General features: G+C 32.8%; 1 long non-coding RNA gene across 1 annotated transcript in view; it reads right to left on the reverse strand.

Annotated features, from left to right (window-relative positions):
• Positions 1 to 6452: 6452 nt before the first annotated feature.
• The window catches only part of LOC116511058, a 59451-nt gene continuing 42369 nt past the window's right edge, over positions 6453 to 23534 (reverse strand). Inside the window, exon 5 of the long non-coding RNA XR_004255713.1 lies at positions 6453 to 6559. This is a non-coding gene — a long non-coding RNA (uncharacterized LOC116511058). The remainder of the gene's footprint in view (positions 6560 to 23534) is intronic.

The following is a 23534-nucleotide window of genomic DNA, read 5'->3' on the forward strand; positions in this document are numbered from 1 at the left end:
TATATAAAAATAAAAGGCAACAAAACAGTACCAAAATATAAATATTTATGTAAATTATATTATAATAAAGAAAACCACTCTACTTAAGTGTAGCTTATTGGCTTATAATGATCAGCAGGCAAGGTAGAGTATAAGAGAGGAAGATACAGAGTGTCATCAGGGGAGTTAAAAAAAACCCATGGCACCCACAATTTTCAATCATAGCGCCATAATTTTTTGTGTGTTGGCAGAAAGTGGGAGAACTTCAACTGCATGACTCTAGTGGTCATTTTGACTTTTTACACATATTTACGCCTACACCTTAGAAAGATAGAAAATAAGTTTAGCAAAGAAGGATATCTACTCAAACTTCTGGCTAGTATATTTAGAAATAAAAACACTATTCAAACAACCTCTGATTTCAACTTTCTATTTTTATTTCATTACAATAAAACTGTATGATTGCAATAAATAGAATTTTTAGCACATTGAATTATGTTCATGTATAATTAATCCAAAATTAAGGGAAAAAATGGGAGTAGGAACCTCTCAGTGACAAATACCTTTGTCAGACTGTAGGTCAGAATTCCACAGGGAAAATTCATGAAAAGTATATTGATTTTTAAAGAACAAATGTTTAAAATCACTGCAGTAGTGTAACTATCCCGGGCAAATTCCTGTTCTTATAATAAATCAATATAAGCTTGAAATGATTTCTTTGTAAACAGCATGTCATTTTTTTTCATTAGCTGCACATAATCTGTATTTATTATTCTCCTTTTACTTTTCAAATTCTATTTATTTTCTTAAACTGTTCCTCTGAAAATTATCAAGGAAATGTTTTGAGCACATTATCATTTATGCATTTAGTAATGATATATATGTGCTCAATATTCCTTACAAATTGAATGGGCTGTTTTCTTTTCTGAATAAACAGCCATGATTTACATGCTAGAGAAACCTTAGATGTTTCATCCTCCCCTTAGATCTAGCATTGGTCCTTTTCATCCTCTTTTTGTAAGTATAAAATTTGGCTGTTAGCAGTAACAGAATTATAGCTTTTTCAGAACAGCAATATCTAAATAAATAAATTATATGTTATTTAAATAAATGAAGCAATCTGACCAATCACATGAACCTTTATCAACCATCATGAATGTTCCAGAGCTGCATGAATTGCACAAAATATATAGCTCCCTCAAAATGTGGGGCAGCTTCTATATCTATAAAGTAGTAGAGTAAACATTCCTGCTTCAGCTGAACTTGCTTGTATGAAGGTAGAACTGAGTCGTGCACAAAATAAACAATTATTTAGACTCCATCTAAAAGTAGCAATTGGTTTGTTTGTTTACAAGGCTTTTCAGCCATGCCAGCAGTATTTATTTAAATTTAAATTAAATTAATTTTACTTATTTAATTAATTTACTTTATTATTTTATTTTATTTATTATTTTATTTTATTATTTGGAAAGCCTACGTCTATCCAAAATTAGACACTTAAAAAAGTCAACACATTTTTAAGCACTTTTGGAATAGATTTGAATGTCAGGCTAAATGATAATTCAAATATGGGATTACATATAAATATAGTCCTATGATATCATCAACACATTATCGAATTTATGAAACAGCTACTAAACCTTTAGCATACTCTACTAGGGAATTATTCTTTTCAGGAAATAGCAAGTTTATGTTCATTTGGTTCTTTTCTGTTCATTCCTTTTGAAATTGGCCAGGTCAGGGAACAGATTCCACAAAGCTATGGAATTCTGTTTTATTACTGTAGAGTAAAATAATAGAATTTTGAAAGCCTGACGGTTCTCTCACATCTCTTATATAAAAAAGAATAAAGTAGGGAAATCTTGAGTTTCTTTCTCACCCTTCCTTCTCTTCCAGAGCTAGAAGATATTACATAATGTTTCTCTGAATTACTCTATTCCTTTACAACATACAATTCTGTCAATATAGAGATACACATTTCAGTGGTTCCAGTTGCATCTACAGGGGATATAATGATTTGAACCCTTATTTGCTGTAATGTGGGGTGTCTACTACTCAATCATCTTTTCTACATTATACAATATCTGTATATTTATTTACTTATATTCAATTTTTATGGCTGTCCATCTCAATTCTGATTCTGAATAGTTAACAGCAGCGAAAAGCACACCATAACATTAATACCATAATTTGCCATACATATTTACATAACACATACATAATAAATAGGCAAGATGAAAACCAAAAAAAAACAGCAAATAAATCAGTACACGTGTTGCACTGGCTCTCTCACACATCTGGATCTCCAAGCTTGGTGATACAACCCTGTTTAAAAGCCTTGTGGAAAGTCAGCAGGATTGGGGCTAATGGAATCTACAGGGGATTATGCTCCAAAAGATGGCCATAAGAGAAAGACTTTTCCTAGATCTTGCCAATGACACTGATAGATGGGACCTGTAGCATGGCTGTCCTTTAAGGGACCTAACGGAACAGATAGACACAATCGGCCCTATGTCAGGAATTACCATTCCATACCGCAATTACCAGCATGATTGAACTAAACTCAGAAGTATACTGGCAACCAGTATATACCATCTCTGACTGGGCCCTGCCCTCATCTATTCTCTGCCTCCCGAGTCCCAGCTGATCGGGAGGGAATGGGGATTGTGCAGTAATCTTCCCCTGGAGTGGGGTGGGAATGGGAGATTTACAATATCCTTCCCCTGCCACATCCACAAAGCCATGCCCACCAAACCACACCATGCCCACCAAGTCACGCCCACAGAATTGGTAGTAAAAAAATTTGAATCCCAGCACTGACTGGTATATTATGTGCTGATTGAAGAAAGCACATAACTAACTGCCTACTGTATTTTGTAACTGCTGCAGCTTTTAAAAGCACTTCAAGTGCAGCCCCAGGTAAAGCAGTCTGCAGTTTAGGAGATAATTAACACATGAGTAACTGTAAGCCCAGCCTCCCACTCCAGGGACAGATGCAATTGGAGAATAATATGAAGCTGTGCAAAGGCCCTTCTGGCCATGATTGCTCCTCAAACAGGAGCCATGAGTCCAGACAACCTGAAACTGCACTGTGTCAGCTTGATACTACAACTCCAGCTAGAAATAAAGATGGAAAATTCCTGGTGGCTCCCAATATGCAGAGCTACTCAGTCTTGCTCAAGCTAAATTGAAACCTGTTCTTCCTATTCAAACTACCCCAGCCTCTATATACTAAACCTGCATACAATTATTTGAGTGATCAGGAACAGAAATTTAAAGTTAGATTCCATAAATATACTGAAATTGCTGTGAAACTCTGGCTTCCCAGCAATTTCAGTTTGGGTTAGATTCCATTTACATGATTAAATGACGATTAAATGACAGATGTGTCCCTCAGGTAAGTTAATGGTAATATATTGGCCCTCAATTCAAATTATTTTATTCTCTTTTTATATTTTTATATAAGCTATAATAGTACTTATATATCTCATTAGCATTTCCTTATTAACTTAATATTCATTTTTTTTTCTTTCAGAAAGTCAAGGCAGATCTATACTGCTCCTCTCCTTCTAATTTTCTCCTTAGCAGCAACTCTATAAAGCAGGTTGGGTTTGATAGAGTAATTGGCTGAAAGTTACCCAGTGAGTTCCATGGCTGATATTAGATTAGAATTTGGGTCTCCCCTGATGCAAACCTTCAAAACCCTTCAATGTTATGTCACATTGGCCTTCGGTCATAATATTTTAATCAAAATGTGATACTTTTAAGGAAAAAAGTTATTAAAATGGAAAGTAAATAAACAATGTTGTAACTTTTATAAGTCAAATTATATAGTACAAATCCATATTCTGAAGACAGTATGCATGAGAGGATAAGAGAGGATAATCATGCTAGGATATATAGGAAATTATCAATGTGCAATAATACTTTCATACTAAATTAACAACAGTTTTGAGTAGAATGGTATACATGGTTAAAACTGTTAGAGCATATACCCAAAGAAATATATAATTTTCTAACATAGATGTAATTTCTCAAGATTTTTAAAATAAAAGTGAACATTTGGGGAAAAACAACCAAAATTGAAAGACGGTTATAAATTAATAATGGGTAAAAAAGAATATCAATGGTTTTACTCACGTTCACTCAGAAATAAGCTTGCAGAATTCAGTGAATTTTTATTCAAGAAAATAAGCACAAGCAATAGTGTTTAATTAACCAGGAACCTGATTATTTGGATTAATTGTAGAACCTATGCAATCTGCACTTCCACAAGTCATTGGATTCAATTATGCCTACTTATCCAGAGCAATTGTTTTCATCTCATATTAAATATGATGCTAATATAAACTTCAAAGTATGCATTTTTCTTACTTCAGTATCCTGAAATCTCTCCCCTCCCCCCCCCCAATGCAATTTAATGGCTCTTACAGCAAGATAGTTTCCTTCCTCTGTCATATTTCATGGAATCTGTAAGAATATTTTTTTTCTCCTGAGAGGGTATTTTAAGAGTGAGTGGAAGGGCTAGGTAGAAGATAGCTGCCACCTAAGGCTGTTTAACATTACACAACAATACCAAGTATTTCTCTACCTTGGCAGTAGTTGGGAATTCAACTTTGATGAAAAAGAGAAATAAATTGGAAAGGGCAGAAGACTGCATATTTATTACCATTTTAATCGCATTCATATATTTAAAAGGATAGAAAGTATTCAGTATTCAGTCAACTAAGTAAGTATTCAGTGAAGTTAACACAGATATTAAAGTTGGCTCACAACTGCTCTGCTTAACCTTTAAAATAGGGGATCTTTGTTTTGTAATATACATAAAGAGAAGAATTTTCTGTGTTTCATTAATGAGAAAATTAGTTGTACAGTTAAAACTGGACAGGCCTATTTCATGGATCTATAAATTTCTCCCTTCGATATTTAGGATTTATTTTACAGACTGAACGTTAATTTTCAGCTGAGATAGAAAGGTCAGTTTATACACTTAAAGTTATTGTGATTTTATTATTTTCTTGTTTTTTTTAAAAAAATAACAATCCTGCACATGGAAAAATGAAGTTTCAATTAGCAGGGTTTTTTTTAATCTAGCTGTCTTCTGGTTTGTTTCTTGTTTTCCATTCTAGGAGCTCTTACACTGCTTTTCTATCAATCCAAAAAAGGAACTTAGACTGTGGCTTCTTATAGTACTTAATATTTCACTCTATTACTGTATATAAAATGCTGTTTTGCTGTGAGCAAGAAAGGTTTGTTCTGAAGTGATCCAATTCAACAAACTTTTCTATAATTTTATTTAAAAACTTCCTCTTTGTGTACTTAATGCTGAATTTGTTATTCCAAATGACATACAGTAATTAGTCAATAGAACTTTTCATTTCTTAGTTGTATACCAGATTGTTGTTTCAAAAAATAATAAAGAAGTAATCAAAGCACTTCTGAATTTAAAACTACAAGGAATAAAGTTAACTAATTCAGGAGTGATTCATCAGTAACCACTGCAGGCTTGTTGCACAGGTCGTAATTAGAGGTTTAGAGATTGTAAGAATGTATATACAAAGAGTATAAAGTAGTCTTGATTTTTTAAAAAAACTTGTTTTAGTTGAACTTGAAATAATTTTCAAGCATTTTACTATTTTGAAAAAGCATTAGATTTAGAAAAATGTGAAATAATGATTCAAAAAATACTGGGTTTTTTAAAAAGTGAAGTACAACCAAAACTGATCAGTGAATTTACACACAACATGATCACCTCATTATATCTTTAACATCCATTTTACTTTAAATTGAAAACTAGGAAAGTGGGCATGAATTCATGTTTCAAGATGTTATAAAATCCATCTAAGAATCATTCCCAAAGTTAATAAATAATGATAGTTTGACTAATTGATTAAACATCTGATAGGTAAATAGGTAACAAATCCAATATAATGTAGATTGAATGCAATGAAAATATTACAGATATTTCTGCAAAACAAATAAAGTTCATATAACTATTTTTATTAAAAATGTAAAGTGCTAAAATATATTGTCAATGTCTCAAAACCTCAAAAATGTACCTCATACTCAGAATTGTATAAATATAATTAATATACAATTATTGGACCTCTTCCTAGTCTTTATATATAAATAACAAAAATCAATGTACACTATGCGTATCAGAGAAATCTACACACATACACACACCACACACACACACACACACAGACAGACACACAAACACGCTTTTTTAAAGTCCCTCTAAATTCAACAGTATTTCTTCATGTAAATATAAAACTACATTTTAAATTTGGACATAGTTCTTTTTATGCTACATTCTGGTGTCATGTAATAGCTTCACAGACTTATATTAAAACAGAATAAATTAAATATTTTAATTTTTAGGCTATCAATAACCAATAATACAAGAACACAGTCTAATAAGTAATACTCTTTATCTTACCTATTTTTTAATCATTCTGCCACAGTTCTGAAATTCCTTTGCACGTAAATTTTCCCACTGAATTCTAGAAAGTAATTTGGTGTTCAAAGTAACACAGCTCAGACTATGTCATAGTCCTTTGTATTATACTATCTCTTACTGAAATAAATAATAAAAATGGAAAACTAAATATCTTTAAAAATTTGATCATACACATTTGTTTCTTGTGTTTGAAAATTATATTGAGCTCATTTCTTTAGAATTGGGTTTTAATTACAAAAGCTTAATGAAGATTCATCCAACTTTAATCACCAATAAAAATTGCAGATTATGTCACCTGAGGAACATTTATTTCAATGCTGAATAGTACATTGCTAATCTGCTAATCTGTATATTAGCACATTCTGTATTAACATATTCCTAGATGTTATTACTTCCTCTGAAACTATTACAAGGGGTTCACTGCCATACACCCCCCCAAACAGTCCTCTTTAAAGTCAGGAACATTTGCTGTGACACTATTATTTATTATTTAAAACATTTCTATAGCCTCCCATCTTATATCGAACTCTGTACAGCTCCCTATCAGCAATTAAAATAGAATCAATAATAAAACAACATAGTACATAAGCATATTAAAATTATAAACACTAAAAAACTGACACCAAAGTTAAACTTCCAACATACAGTCCTTCATAAAATACTACCCACCGACATCCCTTTTAATATTCCCTTTATAATCCATACAGTTATTTGGTTTTCCAGCTGAGTTTTAACAACACACTAAATTTCAATTACATAAAATATTATGGGAGTGCTGATTAAAGTAACAATTTACTTATTGTAGATATTTACGTTTTTCCTTCTATTTGAAATTTGCATCACTAATCTGTTTTCCCTATTCTATTTATACAATTCTTTGTTCCAGGCAGAGCAAACTATTGATTTGTTTAAATCAAAGCCAAACAATAAAAATGTCAAGGGAGGTTAAAATTATTGTCTAATGATGATATGAAAGAATATTTCTGATGAGCAATTTTTTAAAAAGGCTGAGAAAAGGAAAACTGCTAGGCATCACTTTTAATTATTTTATTTATAAATTTGATTAAACAATGTAAAATATCTAACTGTAAGATACATTTATAATTCAATGCTTTTAAAATATTGAATGGGCTATTATAATAGTAAATAGCCCTATTTTTTGTTGTGAATACGTAAACACAATATAAAAAGGAATAATTTTCAGATGTATATTTGTTATGAGAAACTATCTTCTATCACAGATTATTACATATTTAGTTAAAACTGTATCCTCATAGAAACATGTTCATTAAACATATAATTTAATTCTAATAATAATAATTCCAATTATCAGCCAGCCAAATCAATATTTCTTTTCCATGAGCTTCATTAAATCTAATCTGCAGGAAATGTATAGGGATTTAAATGTTTTCCTATTATTATTTTCCATGTGCTGTTCATAAGCCAGCTATTGTTTTCTTTGTCTTTTTTCTATAATTCCACATTCTTTATCTTTTTCTTTGTTATATGTGGCATAGACATACACATCACTGTAAATTTTTCCTGTCATATATTGGAATGGCAATATCACAGGTACTCCAGGGACAACCGTGTTAGCAAATAAGCTTACAAAAAAAAAAAGCACACACACAAAGCACACAGAGCAACAAGAAGGAAAACAGTGGAATATTTTCTTCTCTAGTAAAACATATAAAGATTTCAGATCAAGTAATGAGATGGCTGGATATTCCCTAAATGATCTGGGGAATTTAGAGTCAGGACTGTAAATCAGATATTGTTAGAAACTTCCATAACCATAGTCAAGTATCTAAATATATATATCAGAGGACATCCCTTATACTACAAATAGACACTGACTATATTTTCATGTTTATTTTATATTACTGTTTTTGCATGACACTTTCTAGAAAACGTGGCGGAAACCCTAGAGATTATGCTTGTAATTGGAGGGGGGTAGGAATAACCATGGCAACAATTACTACATTTGCAACTGTTTTTAAAAAATAATTTCACAACATAATTAACAATGGTAATTGTGCAGACAGTAAACATTAAGAAAGCATCAAATGGAGTTATATCAAATGACATTTTGAAAATGAAAACTAAAATCTGTCTCTATATGGACAATGCAGTTCAGAAACAAAGCACGTACCATTATCCATTCAGGTGCTCTACTTCTTATTCTGCCCACATAGTTCTGCAGCTCCATTAGTCCAAAAGTCGACTTTGCCCTGCTTCTGATCTTTATGGGTAACAACAGCATTATACTGTTGGCAATTTTTTCGATTAAACTTCTCAGACACAGTAGCAACTTTGTTAATTATGATATTAGGCAGCTGGCGGGCACGATCAATCATCCACTATAGAAAGCCAGACAACGAGACATCTAATCATTGCAACCAGAGCAGATAAATTTTGTTCCTTTCTTATACGTGTCAGAGATTCTATCCCTCCTGACCCCTGAACACTGCCATCGACTGTCAAATTTAGATTCAGCAAGCTCCAGCTTTTCTTTATCCTTGCCTTAGATCTGAAAGTCCTGGTTATCAGGAAGACAAGCGTCACCAGCTGTCTCAGAGCAGGAAGGCAATCAGGTGAATAGTACTTATTATCTTTCATTGCTTGCTAAGGAATGACAAGATTGATTTGGGACCAAGAGCAACATCCATATCTCAAAAACAGGCTTCAAGTTCAAACTATGATGCATATGTAAACCTCTACTGAGGGATTTCAAGGCTAACCTTATTAATAAAACACACTTAAAAATTAGAAATGAGACAGAACCTCTTGAACATCTAGAGAATTCCCCTTTAAATTATGACACAAGCTGTTCCCATGTACAAAGTAGGTGTTCCAACTTCTATGGGGTGGTTGCATTTCACATATAATTAATTGGACCCACAGAAGCAATAGGCTTCCATTAACATCTTCTCTGTAGGTACCCTTCTGTCTTAACTAGACTGATCGTCTGTGAATTCTTACGAATGCAAACAGGCACTAAAATTCTTTCTGTAACATTCCTAAAATGGATGTGATGTGTTAGGTAATATTTTATTTTTACTCCTGAAACTACAAAATATATTGCTTACTTCAAATAGAAAGGAAGGTAAATATTGTAAGTTTCTGAAGGAAAATTATCAAAGAAATTAAATATACATTCAGTAAACTAGAAGATAATTTTAAAATGTAGTTAAAATATAAAGAACCAGCCATAAAATGATTATACTAGGTTATGTTAAAATAACTAAAAACAAAACACCTTGAATAAGCAGGATAATTCTACAATATAGTACAAATTTTTCTTTTTGCTAATTAATATTAGCAGTTGTTAGAGGTGTTATGAACAAAGCGACAATGTGAAGCTCCACTTTAACATGTCATTATTGCAACAATAATTCACATTTTCGAATCAAAATATTCCTCAGCACTATATTTTCTCTTAAATAATTGTAGGGTTATGAGACAACCCATTTGCTTCCAAGTTGTCATAAAACTATTAAATTTATTGTACTATTCTTGAGAATAATTAGAAAATGGAACATGACTTAAAAAAGGAAGATAAAAGAAAGGAATTATTCAAGGAAGTTCTTATATTACAAAGTTGACTAATGATGACATAGCATACAAGTACAAAATAGCTTGTTTCATCCCTAATTACTAAACATAGGAATATTTATCTAATTTTTAAAAGTATATTAAATAAATTCAGAAAAACAACAGGCCATGTAAACAGCAGTATTAATTTCAATTGATTAGCATTATGGATAAAACTGCACCCTAACTATGCCAAATAACAATGTTTATTCATGTAAGCCCACTGAGTTTGCTGTCTGGTAAATATGCTGTATTTATTTTTAAGATTATACAAAACAACACACTGCATTCAAGAAAATATTATTCCATGTTATGCTATTGTAATATTTTTTAAAAATGTATTTCACTCATTGATGTTTGTTCCCAATGTTTTAACACATTCAGTTTATATCACTGTTGGCCACAAGATAGCAGAACATATTTTACAAAAATCATTGCCACATACACCCTATATAGAATGAAGAAGAAACTCAATGAAAACCTTCACTGCTGAAATATATACATAATCAAATACATATGGGGGGAAAGAAATAATATCTTCAAGGAAGGGAAATGTTTTAACAATAGAAGCCTTGAAAAGAATTACACATAAAATAGAAAGGATGGTATTAGATTTCCAATGTTATGTCTCTATTTTCCATAGGTGAAAAGCTAGTGCTCAGATTAAGTGTACAGGAAATTAAATAATGGCTTACTTAATATTACCTAAATGTAAATAATCTGTAATCATATATTACGTCCTTTTCCAATGTGTAGCCTTCCCTACAGATTTCAATATAGCTTCTATAATACCCAGCCAGATATTTTTATTAATAGTAAACATTTTACATGAAAAGTTATTGAGATTTTTTTTTGCACAAAAAGAGACCACCATACATGGGTGTCTAAGGAAAGGCCCAGGAAGGACAAATGATATCTGGGCAAAGATGTATAAGGACAAGAGCTGTGTCACGTACATGTCATCATCTTGATTAAATTTCCTTTGCTGTGGACAATTGTTCGTCCATGATACACTGCTGTCAATATTGACTGCAACTTCTCTGGGTTTATAATATGAAATATTCCTAAAATTCTTATCAGGATAACCTGACACAATTGAGTCCTCTGTCACAATATCAGGTTGTAGTGCACTGAGAACATTGCTGTATCCCTACATAATACATGCTACTAATAGAATGGAACTAGTAGCTTCTCTTTGGCATTTTTGCTATAAACCCTAATCTAACCGTTTGTTTCAGAAATCTAAAAATTTCAAGTGCAATTTGTGCACTGATTGTTTGATTTTTGTGAATTCCAAATGCCACAATTCTGTGATAACACAGTGAAACAATGCACTGATCTCTATTAAATGTAGGGTGCACAGCCTGATAATTAAGTGAAAATCTAACTTTCATTCATGATTCATGATAATTATTGTCAAATATTGAGCTGAGTACCATAAGGTTCAGTCCAATACTATTCTACATTTTTAATGTCATTGTCATTGCAAAAATTAGATGAATCGGTTAAAAACAACAGAATAACATTTGACATAAATAGTATAGTTCTGCACTTAGGAAACAAAGTAAAATATTCAGGTATAGTTTGAGAGATGCTTGACTAGTAAATAAGCTCTTAAAACAGCAGTTGATTTCATATAGAGAAGGAGTTAAATATGTGATATGACTGAAATAGGTTGCATCAACATAAATATTATTTCCAAATTATTGGAAACAAGAGTTGTATCTTGTAATGAATGCTAGAAAACAAATGCTCTGAAGAGCGATAAAAGGAATTAGGAATGTTTAGCTTTGGACAAGAAAAGCATGCAAAGGTGTATGATGATGACACTTTCCAAATATCTGAAAGGATGTCACAGTTGAAATTCAAGAAGTGTCGCTATTGTTGAAGAGTGAAAGACACAATAATGGATTTAAATTATAGTTTTTTTTTTATTCAGTTCTATTTCAGCGATAGAAAAATTCCCAAACAGTAAAACAGTTGAAAAACAACAATTACTCTGAGAAGTGATTGGTTCCTTCACTTGATTTATTCAAGCAGAACCTTGACAGTATTGATGGCAATGCTTTAGTTTCAACTCTAGCACTAAGAAAATTGGATTCAATGATATAAAAAGCCCATTCTCACTATGTGATTCTGTAATTCTTCTAATCTGTATTTACAACTGACATTCAGTATGCAATACTACAGTATTTTTAAATATAACACAAATTGCTTACTACCAGGAGAAGGCAGAGCCCCCAAACTCCATTATAGTCTTATAAGAGAAGAAACAATTTTACAGAGGAGCTGAGAGAGGGATTCCATCTTTCTGGAATTCTCAGTTGCATTTATTCTATGGAAATATTGGTTTCCGAAATGCGCATTCAGTGGGATTGAATGGAATCACACATTATTCAGCATTATAGTCATGTTAGAAATGCTCGCTAGCTTAATTCATCCATAGCAAGTAGAATGATCCCATATTCATTATTCTTGTTACTGAAACAATATATTTAATTTTATGCAACCATATTGCCAAACGCAGAGTTCAAACAACAGCCTACCAACCTGAGTTACTAATATTCAAAGACATTTCAATATATTTAATTATACTGAATTTAGGCTTTTAATCTGAAAATACTATTATTATTATTTTTAAAGTCCCATAATCAATTAATTATATTTGCAATGTAGAGATTGATGCTTCAAAATATCTCACAAGTTATCCAAGGAGCCGTGTCAATTCACGATTTATTATAATGAATATTACTAGAAAATATTCCAAGACAAATTCCAGAACAACCAAATAATTAATATGTTGTATACAATTATACTAGGATCTAAAATATTTTATTTATCAGCATAATTGACATTTAAATCTCATATAGAAGGTAATGGCGAATCACTTTGGCAAGAAAACTGGTAAAATCTAGAAGAAGGAAGTTTGAACTTCTTAAGAAAAGACAGGATAAAAATCTATGAAACTAATTAAAACTCATTTTTGAGAGAGATTTTAAATATGCTTAAAAGTGTTGCCATAGGATTTAACTCTAACTTCTTATTATAAGTCTTACTTTCACATAGCTATTTATAAGATTGCAACAAGAAGGAAGAAAAGTATAGTCGATCATATTTCATAATTTATTCTACTACATGGACCATTCTGCTGCAACTACATGTATATTTTATTCAAAAGCAGAATGACGCGTTCTTGAGATGAAGTTCTAATGCAAATTTAAAGAGAGACATCTGGAAAATTTGCTATAAAGTTCTGCCCCCAGCCTTTCAAGAAACCTTCAAAGCTGGAATCTTTCTAATAGATTATAAAACTGTACTACTGCCAATTTATTTTTTAAAAAAGAAATGTTGGGTTCAGTGCAAAAAAGTACACTAGTCCAATCTTCATATTTATTTGAAGCTGATGCCTATCTCATCTCTGTAGAAATTACATGGAATAATAGTAGCAGTAACTGCAGTAGATTCAAATTATAGAAGAAGAAGAAATAAAGTGAATACAAATACTCAGTTAACCCATTTGTTATTCTAAGCTTTATAATTTTAATAAACTGAATACACCCTACTCTACTAGGCTACAATCCTAAAACCATTAAGAACTTTCTTATATATAAGGCTAATTGGTTTAAACATTCCAACGGTGCCCAAAACAAATGAGCGTGTATAGTATGTCTATATGTACATACATGTACTGAAAAAAAAGACACCAATGAAAACAATACATATTTTGATGATAGTATATAAAATGTATGCAATTAGTTCCTATTCTCTATTCTCATGTAAATGTTTGGCTCCTGTAAAATGTTTATTCTCAACAAACTTACATTTTTAGTCATCTTGTATATTTTTAAACTGCATACATATCAAATGATTAGTTGTGAGATAAAGCAGAACAAATAAAATTGATGAATTCATATGGAAAAATAAGCTAAAATAAAGAGTGGGGAAAAAGAATGCATTAAGATGAAAGATGAAACAGATGCAATACACTGGAAAGATCAAAGAGCTCCATCAATTCATTCTGAGTGTCAAAATCCAGCTGAGCGTCAGAGCCCTGCACACATAATAAGGAAGGTTGACTAAAATATAAGGATTAAACAGATGAGCAGTCTCCTGTGGATGTACGGCAGAGATCCTGCTGTGCCACTTGTAAAGACACTTTGGAATGGTACACCTGCTATTCTGCAGCCAAATCCATCTGGAAGGAAAAATAGCTACTCATGCAGTAAAGACTTGCTTGCACAAAAGGTGTCTCAAAAGTATATATTTTCTTTTAAAAAACAAAATGGTAAATTAGAGCAAACCTCTTTAATCATGCAATATTTTTGTCCCTTAAATCAAATTTTACAAATTGTTTAGTAAAAAATTAAAATACAAAAGTCTTTGTATCATTGTCCCTTAGGAACTATATTCATGTGTTAACATTTTCCATCATAGCATACCTGTCAGTATTTCAGTAATAATATCATTGGGTAACTCTATAAATTTGACCCATCTCAATTTTGTTGCAATATCCAAGTCAGTCTTTCAGGGTATTATCGCTCTGAACGATTTTTTAAATGCTATAATCAATAGTGTTGATATGGTATTAGTAATGATGGGAAAATGGCGTTTTCTACAAACACACACACACAAACACCATTCTGCCAGTGTGCCCCTACTGATAGATGTTTATAGGAAGAAGATTCCACTACGTTCAGTAGGATTTATCCTTCTAAAACAATGAAAATCATAAACTAATTATAAGCTGTGGGTAGTTTCTCTGGGTTAGATCTCAATATAAAAGACCACTGAAACTTACTAAACTTTAATCAGGGTAATTAAGATGATGGTTTTAATTAGACTTTTGTAAATCTGGATCAGAATTCAGGGTGCAATTTAGCAGATTGTTTTTCCCAAAATACCAACAATATGTGTTATGTTTTTAAAGTTTTAAAGGTCAGTTTTTAACAATCCCTGTACAGCCACAATCTGTCAGAAAACTGTAAATATTTATGCACAGATCAAAATGTCTATTGTTTGCCTTTAAAAAAAATAAGAATACAACAGGCAATAATTCCAAAACCTTTTCACTTATTTCTATTCTTTTTCTCAGGACATCTCTGAATGTTACCCCTTTCCAGTTTTAAAAGAAATAAAATTACACTATTTGTATTTTCAAGTGAAACTCAGGACCTAAGCTGAATTTGGTAGCATTTATTCAGTCCAAATCTGAACTTTTTTTTTAAAACCATGAATTAAGATGTAACCAATCTTGTGGTTTCTAATTTGCTATCCGTCTGTCCCTAATACTATGTTGTTTAATAAAATGTACCACTAGTTAGGTGGTACACTGTATTGCAAGCCACTGTATAGTATAGTGTAGCATAATATAATATAATAAATATAATACAATAAATATTATAATAATGAAATGTAATGTAATACAATAAAAACATAACATAACACAACACAATAAAATGGGAAGGTGAAGGTTCTAATCCCACTCATCCCCACCTGACTTTAGTATTTCACAATCCACTGTAGAAGATATTTGTTATTGGATTTAAACTTGTGCAATCAGGGAAAACATAGGACATAAATACATTAATAAATAAACCATGTACAAACTGACTTGACTTCTTATCCATAATGCTAAAGAAACTAAACTGTCTAACCAGTTTATGGAACTTGAAACTGGTTAGACACAAATCAAATTGTAGTATGTATTTCTTCATTTCATCACATATTTTCTTTTACACTAATATGGCAACAGCAGCTGCTTTTGTTACCCTATTGGAAAAAAGGAGTGATATCTGCAATCAAATATGTTATTCTTTTAAGTTGACAGAACAATCTCTTTATAGATCTGTATTCAGCTGATACGTTTGATTTCCCTGTTATCTACTGTCTGCAAATACAAGTCCTTGAACAATTTATCTTCAACTAGTAATTGGTTCAAGTTAAATAAGTCTAAAGAGGCTGTTGTAAGAGCCCTTCCCCTATTACTGGATTCAGGTATTTAAATATTCAGTAACCACATGGCCAACCTTTCAATGCATCATATAAATCATAAATAAATGAGGTGGGGAATGGATTATTTTAACATGTAATCACAACATTAATTGCCCAAAATTACATTCACACAAACTTGATTTATAGTTACAAAGCATAAATACAACAAATAGTTAGCAATTTGTAGAATCAAATCATATAAAAGAGAGTTGCAGAAGTTCCCATTGTTAGAGAAATTCAGTTTGAAAATGTGATCTTAAATAATTTCAGTAAAAGCCCTTAAAACCCCCAAATCTATAATAAAATGTATAAAACTAACTTTATTACTGCATTTATCACAGATGGGAGAGATTTGAAAATTGGGCAGAATGCTTACTGTATATACTCGAGTATAAGCCTAGTTTTTCAGCCCACTTTTTGGGCTGAAAAAAGCCGCCTCGGCTTATACTCGAGTCAGTGAAAAATTTGCCCGAAATGGAGGAGAAAAAGGGGCGGGGCCATGCCGCTGGGTGACACTCGTGAATGGCCCAGTGCCCCTGTGAGTTTCCCCTCCCTCTGTGTCAGTTTGCCGCGCAGCGCGCACCGCACCATCCCCCCTCCTCACGTTCTAATGTAATGCAGGGCTGTCTTACGATTCCCCTTCCTCCCCCTCCTGCTGCTCTGCAACGATGTCCCACCTCCTCCTTGTTATGGCAAGCAGCCACATAGCGATGTCCCACCTCCTCTGGTACAGTGATCCAATGATAGGAATCACTGTGCCGTGTGTCATAGGAGGCGGGACATCGCTCCCGCGGCTGCACGGGACATCATCATCACAGCGGGACATCAGCATCATGAGGTGAGTGAAGTATTTCATTGAATACACCGCTAGTTTACTGTTTTTCTTTGAAATAAATATTCAAAAACATTATTGGTATCTATTTTATTTTTGAAATTTACCGGTAGCTGCTGCATTTCCCACCCTAGGCTTATACTCGAGTCAATAACTTTTCCAGTTTTTTGTGGTAAAATTAGGTGCCTCGGCTTATATTCGGGTCGGCCTATACTCGAGTATATACGGTAATATAATTACATCCATAGTTTTGAAAAATAATTAAGGAATGCATTGCTATTTTATATTTAAAACTATATTTAAATTTTAACCAGGAACCAACCTATCTGGTTCAAGGCACAAAATGCCAAATTAAACATGGGAATTTAATGTGCATCATTTAATATTTAGTTTTTATAAACAAATATGTCTGTTCTGAAAATAGTAAGCATTTAAATAAAGAATTGGGGGACAGAGAGAAAACTACTACTAAAACTAAGACTAAGAAAGACCTGATGTGGTGTCAATCTACAAAAAGGGAAAGGAATTAATACAGGAAATTATAGACCAATCAGCTTGACATCAATATCTGGGGAAATCCTGGAAAAGATAATCAAGCAACGGATTTATGAGGACCTAGAAATGAACAAGGTGATTACTAGAAGCCAGTTTGTTAAAACAGATTGTATCAGTCAATTCTTATTGCCTTCTTTGATAAAGTGATTAAATTAGTGGATCAAGGAAATTATGTGGACATAGTATATGTCAACATCAAATGCCTTATTTTAGTAAGGCATTTGACAGAATAGACCACGCCCTATTATTTGGTAAGTAAGAGCAATGTTGGTTAGACAGCATCATCAACAGATGGATTCACACACCCAGCTTGTAGCCCTCAATAGAATGGCATCTACATGGAGGAACTCATCAAATTAGCAGATGACATCAAGCTGGGGAGAATTTGTACCACTTTGGAAGATAGACTCAAGATTCAGAAGGATCTTGACAGACTTGACTATTGGGTCCTATCCAACAAACTGCAGTTCAGTGGTGAGAAAAATAAGAACCTGCACTCAAGCATGTAGAAATATAGAGTAGGCAGTACCTGGTTCAATAGTACTACCTGTGATAGGAATCTAGGTGTCATAGGGGACCAGTATGAGCCAACAGTGTACTGCAGCTGCCAAAAAAGCCAATACAGTCCTAGGTAGTATCAGCATAGGGATAGCATCAAGATCACAAGAAGTAATAGTATTGCTTTCTACCGCATTAGTAAAGCCACACTTGGAATACTGCATCCAGTTATGATTCCCCTGATACAAAAAAAGATCCTAGAAAGTGTGCGAAGAAGAGAAACAATGATGATGAGGTGTCTGGAGGCTAAATCATATGAGTAATGGTTCAGGAAACTCGATATGTTTAGTCTAAAAATTAGGGGTGATAGCTGTCTTCCATAGCTGTCTTCCATAGCTGTCTTCCAGTACTTGGGGGGGGGGGAGCTTGCCAGAGAAGAGGGGACTGACTTATTCTCCAAAGCACCAAAAGGCAGGACAAGAACTAATAAGAATGGAACCCAACCCAACCTAGAACTAAGGAAAAGGTTCCTGAAGAACAATTTATCAATGGAATAACTTGTCTCCTGAAGTTGTATGTGTTCTACTACTAGAGGTTTTCAAAAATAGACTGGACAACCATTTGACCCAGATAATTTAAGGTCTCCTACCTTAAGAACTAAGACCTCTGAGGTGCCTTCCAGGCTTTGATTCTATGTTCTAAAAACTAAATTCTTCTTAACCAGATTTTAAAACAGCTTGTAGGTCTTTTAAATTCATTGTGTATCACACTTCATATATATTTAGCAACTACCTAGGTTAGTAGCCATTCACAATTATAATAGTAATGAATGATAATAAAAATAATTTCCCATTCAATGTTCCTATTTACAACCAAATTTTGTGACTGACAATAAAAGCCTTCAGTGCAAAACCGATTACTGTCTTGTCAGTTTCAGGCAGCATTGTCTGCTGCTGGAAGGTTCTCACTAATTAATTCACAGTGCTGAACTTGTTAACTTGCATTTTTAGGGATCTACTAAGCTATGGAGAAAAGCAACACAGGAAGTAACAGCTTATTTAAGCAATCTCTGTGCTCTGTGAGGTGAGGAGAGATTTAAAAAAAAAACATGTCAGGCACTATACCAGAGAAATTTATCTCTATCAGATGGCAACAACCAGTGATCTTTCTTTTCTCTCTGTCATGTGTTCAGTTATGGATATTTTGGTTAACAGCCAAGTTGTTGGAAGTGATTGTGGTCACTAAATAAGAAGAGGGCGTATTCTGATTCTAAAAAAGTATTTTTGCTTACAGAAGAGAAAACGTATCAGCTGCTTTTATTAATAAATAACAATAAAATTGAATTTATCAATGAATACTTTTCATTCACTGAAACATTACTTGATTCTAAAACAAATGTGAAATTATTGTTATCTAGTTGTCTTGATGTTTTGTAGACATTATTCTGCTAATGTCATTATAAAACTACCCAGTGAAATTTGATTACCTGTATTTTTTTCCCCACTGAATTTGAATTTTGAAAAGGATAACCAAACATATGATTATACTACAAAGAGAGCTAGCCTTATTTCAGTAGATCTCTGGTTTACTGCAGTGACAGTAAGTTTCTTCAGTATTTCCTTTACCCTCAATCTCCTGTAACCATGTATGCTTAACCTGTATGTTCCGTACGTCACATTTGTAGTTTTTCATCAAGCCACATGCACAGACACTATGATTACCCAATTAATATGGTCTGTTAACAAGATCCCTTCTTCAAAGGTTGAGAAATGATGCTCAGCTTACACTGTTCCTTTTATTCAACAAGAAGTTTCTGTTGGATTCCCTCTAATAAGGAAAAAGGTTATTTTGTTCACAGATAGGCAAATCTAAAAACTGTCATTTAGACAGTTTCAATTAACTGATAAGGCTTGGAGGAGAGGGGGAAGCAACATTATTTTGGATGAACTTGTGTGAAAATGTGGACATGTATCAACATTCTAAATTTCTGTTTTTGGTGCACTTGGATCAGTTCACACTTTGCATTCAATAAGAATGAGCCCAACCTCGGAACAATCTCCTCCCTCTTCTTGTAGCCTGTTTATCCACAGTTTTGCTTCCATTTTAGAGTAACTGCAATTTCCATTCTTCAACCTATAGAATAACTCTGGCTGATTTTAATTTGGAATCGGATTTAGCAACTCCAAAAATGTTATTAATTTTTACTAAGTATGTTTAAGATTAATCATCTGGGATCTGGAAAAACATGATCAACTATATTGCTACTTTGAACTGTGTGGTGCTGTAATTCTGTGAAGTGGGGTTGGAAAAATGCTTGAACTCACAGGAGTTATAAATTGTAATGCTAAATCACTTGTCCATGTAATGCAGAAAATTTGTAAATTTGTAATACAGTTTGATATAGTAGCAAAAGTGCTAGTCTAAAAACCAGGATTGTGAGTTCTAGTACTCTATAGCAGAGGTGCCAAACTCATGTCGTCACGGTGTCACATGACATATCAGGACTTTTCCCCCCCTTCATTAAACTGGATGTGGGGTGGCCAGCGTGTGACACATCTGGCCCATGGGCCTGGAGTTTGACAGCCTTGCTCTATAGACATGAAAGCCACAGAGTGATTTTAAGCCAGTCACTCTCACTAGCCCAACCTGACAGATGATAGAGATGATGGATAGATAGACAGAGAGGCTAAAAGACAGATAGATACATGATAAAATAAAAATAATGAGAATAAACACTGAGAACAACAGATATAATTCAACTGAGAAGCTAATGAATGAATGTTGTGTTTTTATGGATAATTTTCTTTTATTCACGATTTTTTTTTTTTTCCTTTAAGTCTTGTCTTGCACCCCCTTCCCCTCACTATTGTAAGCCGCCCTGAGTCCCTCCAGGGAAAAGGGCGGCATATAAATTCTTAATAAAATCTATAAAATCTATAAAAATCTACCCATAGATATATGGGGATAAAGGGCTGAGAAAATGTTCTGGATGCAGTTCAAAGTCATGATATATAGTTTATGTGCAATAATATCTATGTTTGTGTCTGTATGTCCTCTTGATTCATCTGCATTATTGCCTTGGAAAGTTCATGCCACATTAAAACAAGCAAATATTTCAGGATATAGCATTTTTAAATTAGAAAAATAAATAGGGTTAAGCAATATTATCTTTAAAATTGTCCTAAATGTTTAGTCACATCAGTATTCATGAATGACTATGCTGTAGTTTCCATTGTCTCTACAATGCTTCAGCTTTATCAGCAGCCCATGAATTAATTAATTTCTTTATTAATCCAAATGATTTTCTTCAATTTTGATATGCCCTCAAGCTGTCTCACCAAGATCAACTCCCCCTGTGTTCTATAAAATTGTAATCAATCTCTATTATGGTCATGAAAATGGTATTTGTCACTTTGCTGAGAAAAAAAAATCAATATTTCTTCTAGGGCAGAACCGGCATTTAATACATCGAATTGATGCCTGTTAGAGAAATTTAGCTTGCCTGCAGTTTGAGACAAGCTAATAGAAATCCCCCAAAATGGTTGATGTTTGGCAAATGAATACACATGCATGCCTGACAAATTAATATTGGGACATCAAGAATGCACTGTCATTTCATATACTGAAAAGAAAATGAATTTGGACCAGCAAATCCCAACAGAAATCTTTTCTTTTTTTAAATATTAATCCACAAAAACTGCACAAATGGAATTGGCCCATGTTCCGATTCTTCTCTAACTCATATCTAATGCTTTATTTCTGGAATTATTAAAATAAAAAATAAATAGGTACAAAAATAGCATAGAAAAATAGTGACTATATGTCAATATGATCACAATACATAAAACATTATATCATTTATTAAATAATTATTCATCCGAACATTGATTCTTTTATGCATTCAATTTCTTTGGGCTGGTTGTACCCCATATTATCGTTTACATTTTAAATGTTCATTTAAAAGTATACTGTAAAGGTGGAGATTTAAAAATCTAAATAAAAATATAGCAATATGAAATAATATGGTTATCATTTTTAACTCGTTAAAAATACTATGGAAATTAACATAAACATTAATTTCTCATTTCTTTCCATAAGAACAACAGATATTTCTAATATATTGCTAAAATAGTGAAACTAGCATAATTTTTCTAAAAAACATAGTAAAATGTTAAACAAAACACTGGTAAGAATGGCATATAAGGTCTCCTTTTCTAAGGAACTATAATTTTTGCTGTATAAATGAGACTTACTTGTTTTTACATTAAATATCAAACTGTTTACCAGAATTACATATTATAAAGCGTTACATTGTCAACATTCATGTAATTCCCAGCTTCAAATGAAATATATGTAATTAAACCAAGCATTCGTGTTATTAGAGGGTTTCTCCACATATTTAGAAAATATCATCTGTTTTCATCAATATTATTAGGCTTATATGCGTGGAAAAGGCCACATCTATGATATGCCTCACAAGTCCTGCCAAGAAATCAACAGTGGGAAAACTTATTTTCTTTAAAAAATATATTCCCCAGGGCAAATATTCAGGATATAAGACCTAATGGAGACATTAAATATGAGTCATTCTACTCTAATATACTAATATAAAGATAAAGGTTCCCCTTGCACATACAGTATGTGCTAGTTGTTCCCGACTCTAGGAGGCGGTGGTCATCTCTGTTTCAAAGCTGAAGAGCCAGCGCTGTCAAAAGATGTTCTCTGTGGTCATGTGGCCAGCATGACTAAACGTTGAAGGTGCACAGAACACTGTTACCTTCCCATCAAAGGTGATTCCTATTTTGCTACTTGCATTTTTTACATGCTTTTGAACTGCTAGGTTGGCAGAAGCTGGGACAAGTTGCGGGACGTCACTTCATTATTCAGAGCTAGGGCTTCGAACTGCTGAACTGCCAGTCTTTGTGATTGACTACTAATACTAATATACTGAACCCTAAGAGAAGCATTCCCAGTGACTTTCCTTTAGTTTTCAGGAGTATAATTTGTAAATTCCTCATAAACACATTTCGCATAAAAAACATGAATTCCACAGAGAAAGAGAAAAATCAGGCTATTCTTTCAGACAAGCTACCATGAAAGAATTTGTTAACATTATTTGAGATAAATGCAAATGTTTCAGCTAAATAAGACACAGTTTTATTAAATTCTTGTTAAATGGCTTTTTCTTTATTTTTTTAAATGTTATGAGATTATTAACTATAATTTTAAATGACAATGTGGGGCTATAAATATAACAAGGGAACTGCTGAATTGTTTCAAAACATATGAAAGAAATTTGAACTCATTATTATTATGTTGTAAAATACATGTGTGTGTGTATGTATACACACACACACACATATATATAAAGTCACAACCCCTGGTATGCCCAAATATGGGAGGAAGTTCACTACTTCCATTCTCTGTCCATCGGCTCGTCACAAGAGACCATCCAGACAGAAACCCAATATTTTTACTGTTGCCTTTTGTTACATTGCACAAACACAACATAACACAACACAACACACACATACACACACATACATATATATATATATTTGAATAGACAACATAAAAATAAATCACTATTGAAAACGTAATCTTGATTTAATTCCAATTTTT

The sequence above is a fragment of the Thamnophis elegans genome, chromosome 7 (assembly GCF_009769535.1).
Source record: "Thamnophis elegans isolate rThaEle1 chromosome 7, rThaEle1.pri, whole genome shotgun sequence".
Taxonomy (NCBI): domain Eukaryota; kingdom Metazoa; phylum Chordata; class Lepidosauria; order Squamata; family Colubridae; genus Thamnophis; species Thamnophis elegans.